We start from the raw sequence: 14,728 nt of genomic DNA, 5'->3' as shown, positions 1-14,728 counted from the left end.
AATCTACTGTTTTTTGAGCTCTCAATAGCATATTTTCAAAAATAACTTTCCAGAAAGCAATGGGAATGGTAATCCACCAATACAGTCTATGGCCCCTATGGCTTCTCTCTTTCCCAAAGTGGAAAATAGGACAGAATCAAAGAAATTGATATGAAAACTAAAACAAGACACAGGCTGTTTGAGGTAAAATCCTATTCTTATTCTTTCAACGTGACGAAATCAATACTGAAGAAGACTTGAACTGCCATGATTAACTTATCTATCATTTTATATATTTTTAATTACTGATTTATTACCTGCTAACTAGTTTGAAATGAGTGAGTACCTGTGCCTGTATCTTGTAAATAGAAAGTTATAATTTTTATTAGCTGGAAATTCTACAGTAATATACTGATTTTTCATAATAAGAATCTCCTGATTTTATAACTGGTTGGGCTTGCAACTCAGGCATGGACACAAAGAGAGAGTTTAGTAAATGTAATTGTTATTCTGTAAAGTAAAAACCCCATGGCACTACAGCACATGAAGGGCCTTGGCCTACCAAGCGACCGCTGCTCAGCCCGAAGGCCTGCAGATTACAAGGTGTTGCGTGGTCAGCACACGAAACCTCTCGGCCGTTATTCTTGGCTTTCTGGACCGGGGCCACTATCTCATCGTCAGATAGCTCCTCAGTTCTAATCACCTAGGCTGAGTGGACCTCGAACCAGCCCTCAGATCCAGGTAAAAATCCCTGACCTGACCGGGAATCGAACCCGGGGCCTCTGGGTAAGAGACAGGCACGCTACCCCTACACCACGGGGCCGGCTATTCTGTAAAGTATTTTTTTAAAATAAATTCTTTCACAAATTACATAAAAAGTTGCCTTTCACAGTGACTTCATATGAAGTTATAATTACATCATTGAAAAAGTAGTCACTTGCTTTTAAACACAAACCAGTAATTTTTACAAAGAATATATTTAACAGAATTATATCTTTACATTACAAGATAAGTAAAAGGTGGTATTTTTATATGGGTACATCTTAATCTACGACAATATACAAGTATCATTTTTGTCTGTGCTTTGAGGTGTGAAATATCTGGACAGATGGATCTGTTTGAATGCAGCCAAATTACTTCCCTTAACTGTTTTTTGATTCCTTAAACATTTTTGCACAATCCTCTCCTTTGATTAAATAATTCCTAGCAGAAGCCACTCGACATATTTCTTTTTGAGAATGACAATACCACATATCAAACATCTTTACCTTTCACCCATAATTTTTGAGAGCTACAGTTTCTCCTGAGCCTGTCCTTTTACAGCTTTTGGCTGTGTCCATGTCTATATTACAAGGTTACTGGAACTTGAATCCATCACTTGAGCAGCATCAAAAAACTATAGTGCATTCACAGCAGTATGCCCTCTGCTCTTCTCCAGCAGTGTGAACAAGCCCTGTGTGCAAATTTGCTATTGTAAATGATACTGTGTTCATAATGTGGAAGATTAAGTATAAAGTTCTTAGATTTGTTATTTAGAAAGATTGTTGTTACCAATATGTATATTTTATCTGTTTAGTTACTGACAAATGTAATTTAATCCTTTCTTTCTTTTCAGCTACTTTCATATGCCTATTTTCTTATGTACTATACTTTTAAAGGTTTAGTGGTGGTTATAATTTTATTTTATTTTCCTACTCAAGAGTCATTAACAGGTGTACCTGTCACTTCCTATTATTTTAAATGCACTACTTAGCTTATATCACTGGAGTTACCACTAATTTAATAATTTGAATATTATAAAAACTAGATGATAAAGAATCCTTTAATCTTGAAATGTTTTCAAGCATCATTTGAGTTATGTGATCCTCAAGAAAGTTCATTCAGTTCCTGCACTGCTTCCTGCTGAAGAACTATTTTTCAATGTAGGCCTTAGTTTGGATTGGGAATTACCCTTCCAGTTAGTGAAAAACTTGGTTCTGACAGAACCATAGGAGCGACTTCATCTGTGTAGTCAGAGCAACAGTGGTGCAGCAGTGGTTCGAAGACACAGTTTGAAGTTACTTCTTGAAATTATGTCCTGCATGTATAATGAAGAAATAAGGTGAAGGGGAAGCACCGGTATGTCCATCATGCATCAGAAAGTAATTAATCTGGAATAGAAAGGTTTCACAAAGGTGTCAAAATATTGCTCCGCTATTAATGAAGTAGCTTGCATTAACGAAGTAACGTAATTGGTGAAGTACGGTAAAATGAAGTCTGATTCAGTTTCACAGACAGTTTACAGTTTTAAATAAATAGTTCCTTTCTTCACCCTTCTTGGGCTTGTAACATTATATTAGTTTTTTCATCAGTTGCTTGGCAAGTTCATACTTTTTATTGTCGCGTTGAGTGGCTCAGACGGTTGAGGCACTGGCCTCCTGACTCCAACTTGGCAGGTTCGATCCTGGCTCAGTCCGGTGGTATTTGAAGGTGATCAGATATGTCAGCCTCCTGACGGTAGAATTACTGGCACATAAAAGAACTCCTGCAGAACTAAATTCCAGCACCTTGGCATCTCCAAAATCTGTGAAAAAGTAGTTAGTGGGATGTAAAAACAATAACACTATTTTTTATACTTTTTATTAGATAACTCACTCTTCAGAAACTATCTGTTTACAAAGGTATTTTCATAAAGAATGTTGTCTTTGAATTTGTCACCTAGAGACTTTCTCTTGGTGCTTACATCCTTCCTAGAAACGTAAAAAAAATTTACTCCATTCTATAGAAATCACATGAGTACCGATACATTATTTTACTATTGATATTTTAGGTTAAAAGAATTTAACATTTAGGTCATCTTCTCCAGTCCAGATTTTTGTGTTTGCTTACACATCACTACATTGTGTGTGTTTTTTTTTTTTTTTTAAATACCTAGAAGTAACATTCAAGCTGTAGAAGATATGTTGCATACATTTCCCTCAAAATAATGCCTGTTGCGTTCATTTTGCAAATGTTTGGCTATGTTTCTCTGAACCTTCCTGCTGTCTTCTGAATACTGGATGAACTTTCTTGGTTCAGTGGCATTGGAACTGCTAATGGTGTTCTGTTGCTGTAATAATCCTAAAGAGATGAAACAAGAAGACAAACATTCCATTGTAAAGATTGATTGGTTCTGATTAGCAATCATTTTAATTAAAATGTGCTCAGAACATTTAACATTTGTTTGTATGATTGTTTACTCATATAATTATTATTGTATTGTTATTTATAAATATAGATTTTGGACACTGAAAATTAATTAAGTTGACAGGTGTGCATGATTATACTCATGGAAGAGTATTATCTTGCATATCATTCATCAGTAACTATGTTGGCTTCATTTTTTCATATGATGATGAAGTTATTCAATATTATTGGAAATCATGCTTTTGTAGTAACATATTTTATATTTTGTGTGAAAATAAATTTATAATTATTTATTTATTTATTTATCCTGAACGATTTAGTATTGATTTTAATATTTGAAATTTTCCCATTAATTCAACCCTGCATTCCCTAAAAATACGAAAACTTGCAGTATTTTATAGGCACTTTCACTCTTCTTAACAAGGTAGTTTCTAGATGGAGGTTGAGAAAGTGTAGATATGTGTGTTACATTATAGGCATACATTTTTTTATTATAGGGTGTAGTGCCTTTCACCATCAAGGATGTATGCAAGCACCTCTAGAAAGCTCTGTTGTCAGCTAGCACCATAGTCTCTTCTACTTCCATATTTCTGACCCTGAAATTATTATCTCCTTCCCTCATCTCTAAGGACACTGATTGTCTCTGTTATACTCTAGAGCCAACTTCATGCTAACCGAGCCTTATCCATTCATATTTATCATCTGTGCTGATTCATGTATACTGTACATTCTCATCTAACATTTTAATTTCTAACTCTCTCTCTCTCTCTTTTTTTTTTTTTTTTTTTTTTACAAATATGCCTGTGCCATGTTCCCTCCAGTTTATATCACCAGTCATTCTCACCACCTTTATGTTATACATAAAAAGATACTGAATATACCCATTATTTGCTCTTGTGCAGCTGAAAACTGAGTGACAAAGATAATTTGATCTGCATACTAATATCTCTTCTTGCAAAATACAATAAGTTGCAATGGTGCATTAATTATAGCTTTCCTACTCCTTGATTCTATTCTGAGGGAATGTACATTCTAATTCCTGATTTGATCTGCTAGCTCCAATTTTATTTCTCTTACTGTTTCTCTTACAAGGGTAGCTATCAGCTTCCCAATGACAAATGTCATAAACCTATCAGAAATGGACAAGCATACAAATAAAGCAGCAAGTGCAGCACTTTATAATTGCCTACTACTTGTAAAATGCTTGTAATATTGGGCACATGCCCACAATATTTGTAGGCATAAAATGTCATACCGCTGGGCTGAGTGGCTCAGGCAGTTGAGACACTGGCCTTCTGCCCCAACGTGGCAGGTTCGATCCTGGCTCAGTCCGGTGGTATTTGAAGGTGCTCAAATACGTCAGCCTCGTGTCGGTAGATTTACTGGCACGTAAAAGAACATTCGCGAGACTAAATTCCGGCACCTCGGCGTCTCCGAAAACCGAAAAAGCAGTTAGTAGGATGTAAAGCAAATAATATTATTATTAAAATGTCATACCAAGTACCTGTAGCTATTGTATCATTGTATGAGGCGGCATGTACACGTGGTGACCTGCATTGTGGTGAACACTGGTTGTTGCTGAGTTGAACGATTCAGAGCATGGGTAAGTAGATGACATGGCTCCCAACACACACTGACAGGCAGGTTGCATGGATGAGGTTTAGCCTTTAGAAGTAATATGTTAGGCAAATGGTAAGAATGTTCCTTAATTAAGGCCATGGCCGCTACCTTCCCATTCTTAGCCTATTCCCATCCTTGTATCGCCAAAAACCTTTGATCTGTTAGTGCGATGTTAAACCACTAGAAAAATCAGAAGTCATTTTTTGATAGTACATTATCTGAAGACAGTGATATTACAGACACTCAAGCGCACAACACGTCTACCAATTTTAGGTTCTATGAACCATCAAAGAACCTCACCTCCTAGCTCTTCCGTAGCAGCTTTTTTAGGCATAAGCCATGCATTATGTCTATACTAGCCGATTCTCAGGAAGACGGTCTTTGTGGTTTTCCCAACTGAGGTCAACATAAGTCATTACAATGACGTCAGTAGGAATGTAGCAATTAAAAGCAATGTTATCACATAAAAAATCAATAAAATAAAAAACTGCACATTTTTCTCACTTTTAACGAACAGTACTATGCTGCCCATCTAACAGTCCAAAGTTCCAGAGCTGGAATGACCAGAACGCAGACAGCCGTTAACACTCCTCTGCTATTATTCCGTTAAATGTGCAGACTGCTCATTCCAATCAGTGCCTCAGAGTAGGGATTGAATAGCTGGAATGCTATGATGAACCAGTGTGTTACACACTAGTAATTACAGAAAGTTTATGAACCGCAGGAATGGCATGCTAAAGAAGAGAGAGGTCTAACTCCCCAACTACTTCCCGCCAATATTCAGGCAGGCTGTTATACTCAGTACGCAACAGTAATCCCATCTATCGGAGATGAGTGGCAATAGAAGACACAAAGCACATCACAACAAACAATGGTCAATGTAATGTTATTGTTGATCAATTATATGGGCTTTCTGTATTGTAGGCCTTCACATTTAGTTTTGTTTCAACTCTGTGATGTTAGGGTGTCTTATAAAATTATTTATAGCGTAGATTGTAGTTTCTTATTTCCCGACTTTACATGCTGATTTTCATTAAATACTGTGTACCTATTTCTTGTGACTTGGCTCTGATATGGATTTAGCAACAAAAATCCAAATTTATTAATATCTCTGTTATAGCCAGTATGGTAAAAATGTATAAAACATGAATGATTGGAAATTTAATACCGGTACTATATAACTTTAGTTATCTAGTATTTATTGTTAGGACCACTAATGTATGCATGTTGGGTATTCAGCCCGAAGGCTGGTTTGATCCTCCACAGCTCCACCAACAGCTGTCATAGATAGCCGAGGCATCACTGAAGAGGCGTACTAGGGAAATGAGGAGTGAGGTAGTTTCCCGTTGCTTTCCTCACTGGGCCAGAAGTTGCTATTACTTCACAATCTGCCAAGTCCACTGAAATGCATGCACCAATCAACACTATGAGTGATATTTTCACACCATTCATAACAGGAACTGGTTGCATAATGAATGGTATTACTATCATCGCTCATACCTCGGTCACTTTCATATTGTCAAAGCCAAGGATGAGACTGAAACAGGTCAATGAAAGTAATAAATTTATTCTAGCTTATACCAGAAGACATAGTGTACTGTAAACACTACATCTCGCCATCAAAGGCATGGACCACTAATAACATAAATATTTGAGAATTAAATTTTAGGCTTTCCCCTAAACTAACATTTCACCCCTAAACTACTATTTCACTCAGCACGAATAAAAGGCAAGAAGGCGGTGACTTGGTAGTCAAGAGACACTTCCCGATCTTGATATTTTGACATTTTATTACGGTTAATATTCATTTTTATTATAGTTTTTCTGGTCTTGGTGATATTTTGAAATATGTTTTATAGTTTACATTGTGGCTTGTATCGTTTTCTGCGTTTATAGTTGTTTTGTCGTATACTTACAGGTTAGTACACGTATTGTTTGTTTACATTCATCGAGTGGTTGCTATGTTATTCTATATCACGAATATTTTGAAGATTAACTAATACAATCTCCGTTTAGGACAATTGGCAGTCTTTAGGCCCTTATGAGTAAGAATTTTATCATCTCGTGACCATATTGTTTGTGGCTAAACAATCTAATCTGCTTACATACGATACCAACAATCTAGGTTAGGTGCTGCATTTGGACATTTGATTGGATATATATTGAATTTATATAACAAATCTTACAATATAATTAACTGGATGGAAGTACTGCGGTAGAACCTTTATGATATAGTATAGATTATTTTAATGATCTGCATCTGATTTTCCTCCGTTACATTACCAATGTACAACCTCCGTGATAACATTGTGGGGTACCCTCTATGACGGCTTCATTGGTTGATTTCTGTACCACTGTCGTTGAACATATGACGATATATAAGCATTATTATTATTCTGACACTTCACATCAGCTATTTACCTTTGTGTTAGCAGTGGAAACCATCTGACTCGGTAAGATCTATCATTCAAAAACAGCATTATTACAGATTAGCCAAACACTCCAAAGCATGGTCGATTCTCGGGAAGCATCAAGCACTTCAAGTGCTGTGCCTACATTTACTGAATGCAAGATATGTCACAGAAAGTTTACAAAGAGGGGCATTAACATACACATAGCAAGAGCTCACGAGCAACTCTCAGGACTCATCATTGGTAGATAGTGAACAATTGCACGTTAATTTAGGAATTCCTCAGGCATCTCAAACTCTTCATACAAATTTATCAGCTAGACACAGTGCGAATTCTTCAAACCAGGCATTTGACAACATAAATTGTCAGTGTCCACACTGCAGATGTCATTACTCCAGTTCCCGTGGGGTCAAAATACACATCAGCAGAGCTCATCCTGATATTCACCGTCAAATTTTAGTTTCTAGATATCGACAGAGGGTTGATCCCTCTCAAAATTTCTAAACAATCGTTCAAGAAAGTGACCCTAATGCTAACACGGAAACTAAAGGTGTCAACACACTACCGCATGAATTTAAGCAGAAAATGATACAGTGGCGAAGTAGATTTTTAAACAATTTGACAGACGAGCAATTTGACTATGAGATTAACATTTGGTGTGAGTTCTTGGCCTCTGCGATTGATCTACTTCCTGGCCCCAAACATCCGTCACGGAAATACTACCAGTATAGGAAAAATAAACAAATCACAGACAACCAAAGGAAATATAAACAGACAACCAACCCTGAACGGGCAACAAAACGGGACCGAATAAACGCCGCGAAAAATACAAATATCAGCTTACCCAGTACCACTTTTACAATCAGCGCAGAAAGGCTATTAGATCTGTTTTAAATTCCAATGCTGAAAACTGTAAAATTCCTTCGGATGAAATATTTCATTATTTCTCTGAAATTCTCGGGCAACCTAATGACATGATTCGATCCGAATACCCATCTCATATAAGTGATATTGATAGGGAACAAATTGACATTTTATTTAATGACATTATAAGCCCAGATGAAATCAGCTTTGCTGTTAATCATATAGCCATAGACACATCACCCGGTCCAGACCACGTCCTCGTCAGAGTTATCAAAGACAGTATTGCAATCGACATAATATCTCACATTGCCACACATATGTTGAAAACTGGGGTTGTACCTTCTATCTTCAAAAAGGCCAGGACTGTTCTAATTCATAAAGGTGGAGATACACTCAATATTAAGAACTGGAGACCTATCACAATCTGTTCAGTAATAAGGAGAATAATTGAGCGGGTCCTTGACAGGCGTCTTCGTGAACATGTTGTCTTAAACCCCAGTCAACGAGGATTTACTAACTCCTCTGGAACACATGTCAACACTGCGATACTCGACTCTCTTCTCCGTGAAGCCAAAAACAAACAAGCTAATCTGACTGCTATATTCTTAGATATCCAGAAAGCCTTTGACAACGTTGGTCATGCCCATTTAAATGAGACACTAAAGTCGTTACCAATTCCAACCAAACTTACGAATTTAATCATGAATCTGCAAACAGGAAATGTCACACAAATTCAGATGCAGGGAAGCAAAACAAAACCTCTCTTGATAAGCAGGGGAGTTATGCAAGGTTCTCCTCTGTCGCCAATTATGTTCAATCTCGCCATCAATCATATTCTGGATGACCTTAGCGAAACGTCGATATCTACCCAGTATGGCTTTCAGTTGAGTCCAGATCGTGAAGCTCTAACAGTATTAAGTTTTGCTGATGATGTAGTTATTGTTGGAAAAGATTCTGAGTCAGCTTTAGTACTTGCTTATGCGGCCATACATCAACTACAAGAAATTGGACTTAGCATCAATATTGGAAAATGTAAAGGAATATGCATCAAACATGGTCACCTATCAGAAGAAAAACTATTCACGGCAGATGAAAAACAGATACCATGTCTGAAGAAAGGAGGAGTTCGAAACTCTTTCACATGTCCTGGGAGCCTGTCCACATGGTGAATTACTACGCACCTCACATCATAATTTAGCCAGATCAATGATAGCTAACGCTCTTAGAGGACAAGGTTATAATGTCTATGAAGAAGTACACGGTCTCTCCAACAGAGGAAGCAACCGACGCATTGACATTATTGCTTTTAAGCCATCCTGTTCTGAAGGTTTCATCATTGATCCAACAATTAGATTTGAGACCAACGAAAACCAGCCGGAAGAGGTCAATGCAGAAAAAAGAAGAATTTATGAAGAAACGGCTGACTTCTACAAGCGAAAATATAAGTTCTCATCCATTTCTGTAATCGGTTTGATGTTAGGTGCTCGAGGAACCATACCTACATTTTTTGTCAACTTCTACAATACCTTTAGGCTAAATAGAGATTTTATCTATAACATCGCCATTACCACACTCAAGAAGTCCATCATGATCTTCAAGAACCATGCTTGCGGACCTCAAATAAATGTTTGACATGCCTCACTCGACTGCCTACATTTAACTTCATACGATCACATTATCTATTGTATCCACATCCATTATTGTTGTGAAGGTACTCTTTGTCTTTGGGCAACCTGCAGCTGTTGCAGGAAGATTGTATAATAAAAAACTTATCCCCCGACTTTACATACCAAATTTCATTAAATTCTCTTCAGCCGTTTTCTTGTGATGCGCATACATACAAACAGACAGAGAGAAATTATGGAAAATTAAAAAGTGCATTTCCTTTTTACTGTGCACATGACCAATACAGATATACCATTCTGTTTAAATTCTGAGCAATGTACAGACAAAACTCTTATATTATATATATAGATGACAGCATAAAAAAAGAAAAAAGAACAACTGGAACTAAAAGTCACTCTTATTTGGCATAATATGTACACAAAATTCCAGAATGTGCAAAACACATTACTCATTTCACTTACAACATTTCTAGAAATGGATCTAAGAAGCAATTGTCTTGATGAGCATCCTCAATTTTTAAGCTATCAATATTCCTGTACCAATGCAAATTACGCTATAAAATAATGTCGCACAAGGCGTTACGGTTCATTGTCAAGCAGGATGTCACTATGGGTTTCACTCTGAAGATGCCAGTTTAGGACTTCATACAGGAAGCTATGGTCTACTTTACTGCTAATGCAATTGATCTCAACATGGTGTCAGTACCGATCAAAGTTGATTTCAGTATGAGCTCACATCAAACAGGATGCAATCAGTAGAATATGACTGAAGTGATAATGCAATCTGTTGCATTCCTAGACCATTCAGAACCTTGGTCCAGGTCAGAAAATCTTGCAAAGAATTTATATATCTGCTGGGAAGAGAGTGAAAAATTTGAAAACAAGTTTCCAACCACTAAATACAGAATTTGACTGCAGCATCTGAGATAAGGTGCCCAGAGCACTTGTTCAGTCCCAGAGACATAACTACTGGAACCATAACCAAATGATAATCATGTTAATGGTTTTTTTACAACCCACTAACTACTTTCACTGTTTTCAGAGATGCCAAGTTGCCAGCATTTTGTACCACGTGAGTTCTTTTATGTACCATTAATTCTGCAACACAAGGCTGGCATATTTGAATACCTTCAAATACACTGGAATTGAACCTGCCACCTTGGCTCAGAAAGCAAATGCTCTACCATCTAAGCCACTCAGTTTGGCAAATCTGAACCTAAATTCAAGACATATTACTAACCACTTGATATTATTTCCTTTAGCGATTCCAACAAATGCTTACAAAACACATGGAAGAGTGTATTGCATTGTGATAACGGAAGATGCTATCAACAAAGATCTTTCACGTTGTGTTCTTTTATTTACTGCTACCAACCTATACTTTGCTATGGGTAGAGGGCGTCAGGATACGTGTCACAGGAATCAGGTTCAACTTCTTTTTTGTAATAGTGCCTTCTTGTACATACTTAATTGTGTGGAGTAACTTATAAGTATGATGCACACGACTTTATGATAGTGTACATGGTTTTTGTTGACACCTAATACCCAATTTCTTCCAAGTACATATAGCATTTGACAATCTATGGCTGAAAATATTTCATACACACACTACACCTTGTAAGACATGTTCTAGTTGTGAGCAATTGTGAAGTGCTGCACAATACACCTGTCACAATGACTGACCAATTAACATTGGAGTAAATAAGAGTTGTGCCGGGCTGAGTGGCTCAGACGGTTGAGGCGCTGGCCTTCTGACCCCAACTTGGCAGGTTCGATCCTGACTCAGTCCGGTGGTATTTGAAGGTGCTCAAATACGTCGGTCTCATGTCAGTAGATTTACTGGCACGTAAAAGAGCTCCAGGAAAAATTCCAGCACCTCAGCGTCTCCGAAAACTATAAAAGTAGTTAGTGGGACATAAAGCAAATAACATTATTATTATTATTATTATTATTATTATTATTATTATTATTAAGAAGAGTTGTAGCAAGCTTGATGGAATTTCTGGTTCAATTTCAGTGGTATTTGAAGGTGGTCAACATTTAAACAGTTTGCCACATTTACCAATGTCTGTGAAAACTGGTCGGTAGCAAACAACTATTGAGGAAATGTAGGATGCCCATTATCAGAAAAATGTGAAACCAATATTGCTGTTGTGCAACAAGCCATATTGCAGAGTTCTTCGAAGTCAAAGTCAACCAGACAGTGCAGTTTTGAAACAGGAAATCCCAGAGAAACTGTGGTATATCTTGAACCATGACCTTGGGATGCAACCATATCACATGCAAATCCCCAAGCTTTAACAATGGTGCAAAAATGTGTTAAGAGTGGAATTGTTGTGAGATTTTATGTGAAATTATTAATATCCCCAAAGGTGAATGTTTGGTGTTCTGTGACCACCACTGGGGTAGCAGTCCCTACTTCTTTGATATCCCAACAGTTAATTCAGATGGATACTTAAATGATGCAGCAGTATGCCATTGATGAACTACCACTACAAATCTGACTTGCAAGGTATTTCTAACAAGATGGCATACCACCACATTATACCTGTGCTGTACCACACATTCCCTGGTTGATGGTTTGGTCAAGGAGGACCACAGCGCTGGCCTTCATACTTCCCAGACTTGACACAGTGTGATTTCTGCTTATGGGGTATGGTAAAGGAGCGTGTGTATAGTAGGAAAGTGTGCAACATCAATGATCTAAAGACCAGATATGGGATGTGGTATCATCCATTCCCCAGGAAAGTGTGTACATGACTTAAATGAATGCTACTGTTAATCATTGGCTTTAGTGTATTGAGAATGATGGCAAACAGGCTGAAATGTGAATGTAAATTATTCATGAATGGTAATGGTAAAGTCCCACAGTTTCAGTGGTGACTCACCCTGTATAAGACTAGATGACCTTAACTCGATCATAAATAAATACATAGTTTGTCCAATTTTCCACTTTTAAATGAAAAATAGTAGCAGGAGTTAAAGAAATGGGAATCGTAATTCATGATCAAAACAAAGCTTTGCTTTGCACCATGAGCACATAATGAAGAATGAATCTGCACAATTGTCACAAGAGTTAACTGCAGGTAGATGGAGAACATACTTCTTTGGTTATTCAAACCAAAAAGGCTGATCAGCTTTATAAAATGCATATCAAATTATTTGAGTGAATTGAGGTCACTTAAAGGCATGTAGCAGAGATGCATCTTGTTATATTTTATTTTACAATTTGCTTTACGTTGCACCAACACAGGCATGCCTTATGGTGACAATGGGATGGGAAAGGACTAGGAGTGGGAAAGAAGTAGCCATGGCCATAATTAAGGTACAGCCTGGTGTGAAAATAGGAAACTACGTTAAAAACCATCTTCAGTACTGCCGACAGTGGTCTTCTTCTACTGAGGCTGCAATTGTGTTTTTATGATAGTCATCATCATCATCATCGTTTTTCCGCTCCAGCAAGCCGGGTGCGGATGTTTAAAAGCCTCTTCCAGTTTGTTCTGTCCATCCAGAGCTGATGTTCTACCTTTTGCTGCCAATTTACACTACGTTTGGCAAGGTCTTCGAAAATTTGCTTTTCCCAACTATCACAGTGCCTCCCTCTGACCTCTTACCAACATTGCTTTCATAGTATGCTCTTTGGGTCCTAATTGGAGCCATTCTTACATGTCCATACTATCGTAATCTGCTTAATTCTAAGGTTTCCAACAGACTCCTGTCCAATCCAAGTTGTTGCCGAATACTTTCATTCGTTATTTTGTCTCTCCTTGTCTTTTGGAGACATGACCGAAGGAACTTCATTTCAGTGGCCTGTAGGCGACTTTGTGCAGATCTAATCAACGTTACTGCTTCCAGTCTGTATGTTAGAATTGGTACAAGATATGGTTTGTACAGCGTAAGCTTGCAAGCTTGGGGAAATGCGTCATCCTGAAGTAACTGATGAACGGAGTGGTAGAATTTTGATTCTGTTGCCTATTTCTTGGTTTATGGTATTGTCTGAAGAAACGAAGCTCCCTAAGTATTTAAAGTTATTGATAATGTCTACTTCTTCATTTTGCACTCGCAGGCAGTGGTGGATTTAGTGCGTGGTCTGCAGGACTGCAGCCCCCCCAGTTCTTCACCCGTAATTTACAAGAAGCAACATTATGTACTCAATAGGGAAATATTGCCAATCAGTTCTGCGAGTTCCTTTAACACTTGATTTTCAACTCCGGAATAGCACAATAATTGAATGCTTCTCTTCATATGATAATATCATGTGATTCCACTTCCCTCTCTTGGGACTGCAGGACATGGCTCTTACCTGGCCATGCGGCTTTGAATCCGCTTCCCCCTCCGAGTGCGCTATAAGGTGCCCGCCAACGCTGCTCTAGTGGTCTGCATGCATTGCAGACCAGTGTGTCTTAATTGTTGTCCACCGATCGCGATAGTAGAAGTTCTAACAACAACATGAGTATTGTTAACTCAGTGCAGTTTTTAAAATCCATCAAACTTAACAGTTTAACCCTAAATGAAAAGTGTGATATTAAAGCTCGAAGAACATCTACCCCAGAATTGAAAATCTCCCAGACTGATAAGAGCCGTGACAAAGAGTACACAACAATTTTCAATCCAGATGTATATAGTAAACACAAATGGTTGTGTGGGTGCAAAGTTCAAAATGCACTTTTTTGTTTCCCGTGCCTTGTTTTTGGAAGTGCCAGTGAAGGAGCAAACAGTACGTGGGTTGATGCAGGAGTTTGTGATCTCACGAGGCTTGGTGATAAAATAAAGAAACATGAAAAATCAGAAAATCATGTGAACAGTGTGCTAGACTTAGCTCTTCCAGGTTCCATAGATGTGCACCAATGTTTAAGAAAGGCCTGTGAGGAATCCGTACAGCGTCATAACAATGAAGTAAGCAAAAATCTGCACGTAATATCCACAATAATAAACTGTATTAAGTTTTGTGGGTGAAACGAACTGGCGTTGAGAGGGCATGACGAGGGGCCAGACCCCGAGAATCCTGGTATATTTCTGAATTTAATTAAATACATGAGTGAACTAGACTCTGTTTTTAAGTCA

The 14,728-nt window shown here is 37.8% G+C and overlaps 1 protein-coding gene across 1 annotated transcript in view; it reads right to left on the bottom strand.

Moving 5' to 3' along the window:
• Positions 1–2,858: 2,858 nt before the first annotated feature.
• Positions 2,859–14,728, bottom strand: part of Taf8 (TBP-associated factor 8) — a 127,512-nt gene continuing 115,642 nt past the window's right edge. Inside the window, exon 5 of the mRNA XM_068228020.1 lies at positions 2,859–3,078. The gene's annotated coding sequence lies outside the window, so the exon portion shown is untranslated. The remainder of the gene's footprint in view (positions 3,079–14,728) is intronic.

Source organism: Anabrus simplex, chromosome 5 (genome assembly GCF_040414725.1).
Source record: "Anabrus simplex isolate iqAnaSimp1 chromosome 5, ASM4041472v1, whole genome shotgun sequence".
NCBI lineage: Eukaryota > Metazoa > Arthropoda > Insecta > Orthoptera > Tettigoniidae > Anabrus > Anabrus simplex.
Note: the sequence above shows the minus strand (reverse complement) of the source record. Positions and strands in the feature narration are given on the sequence as shown.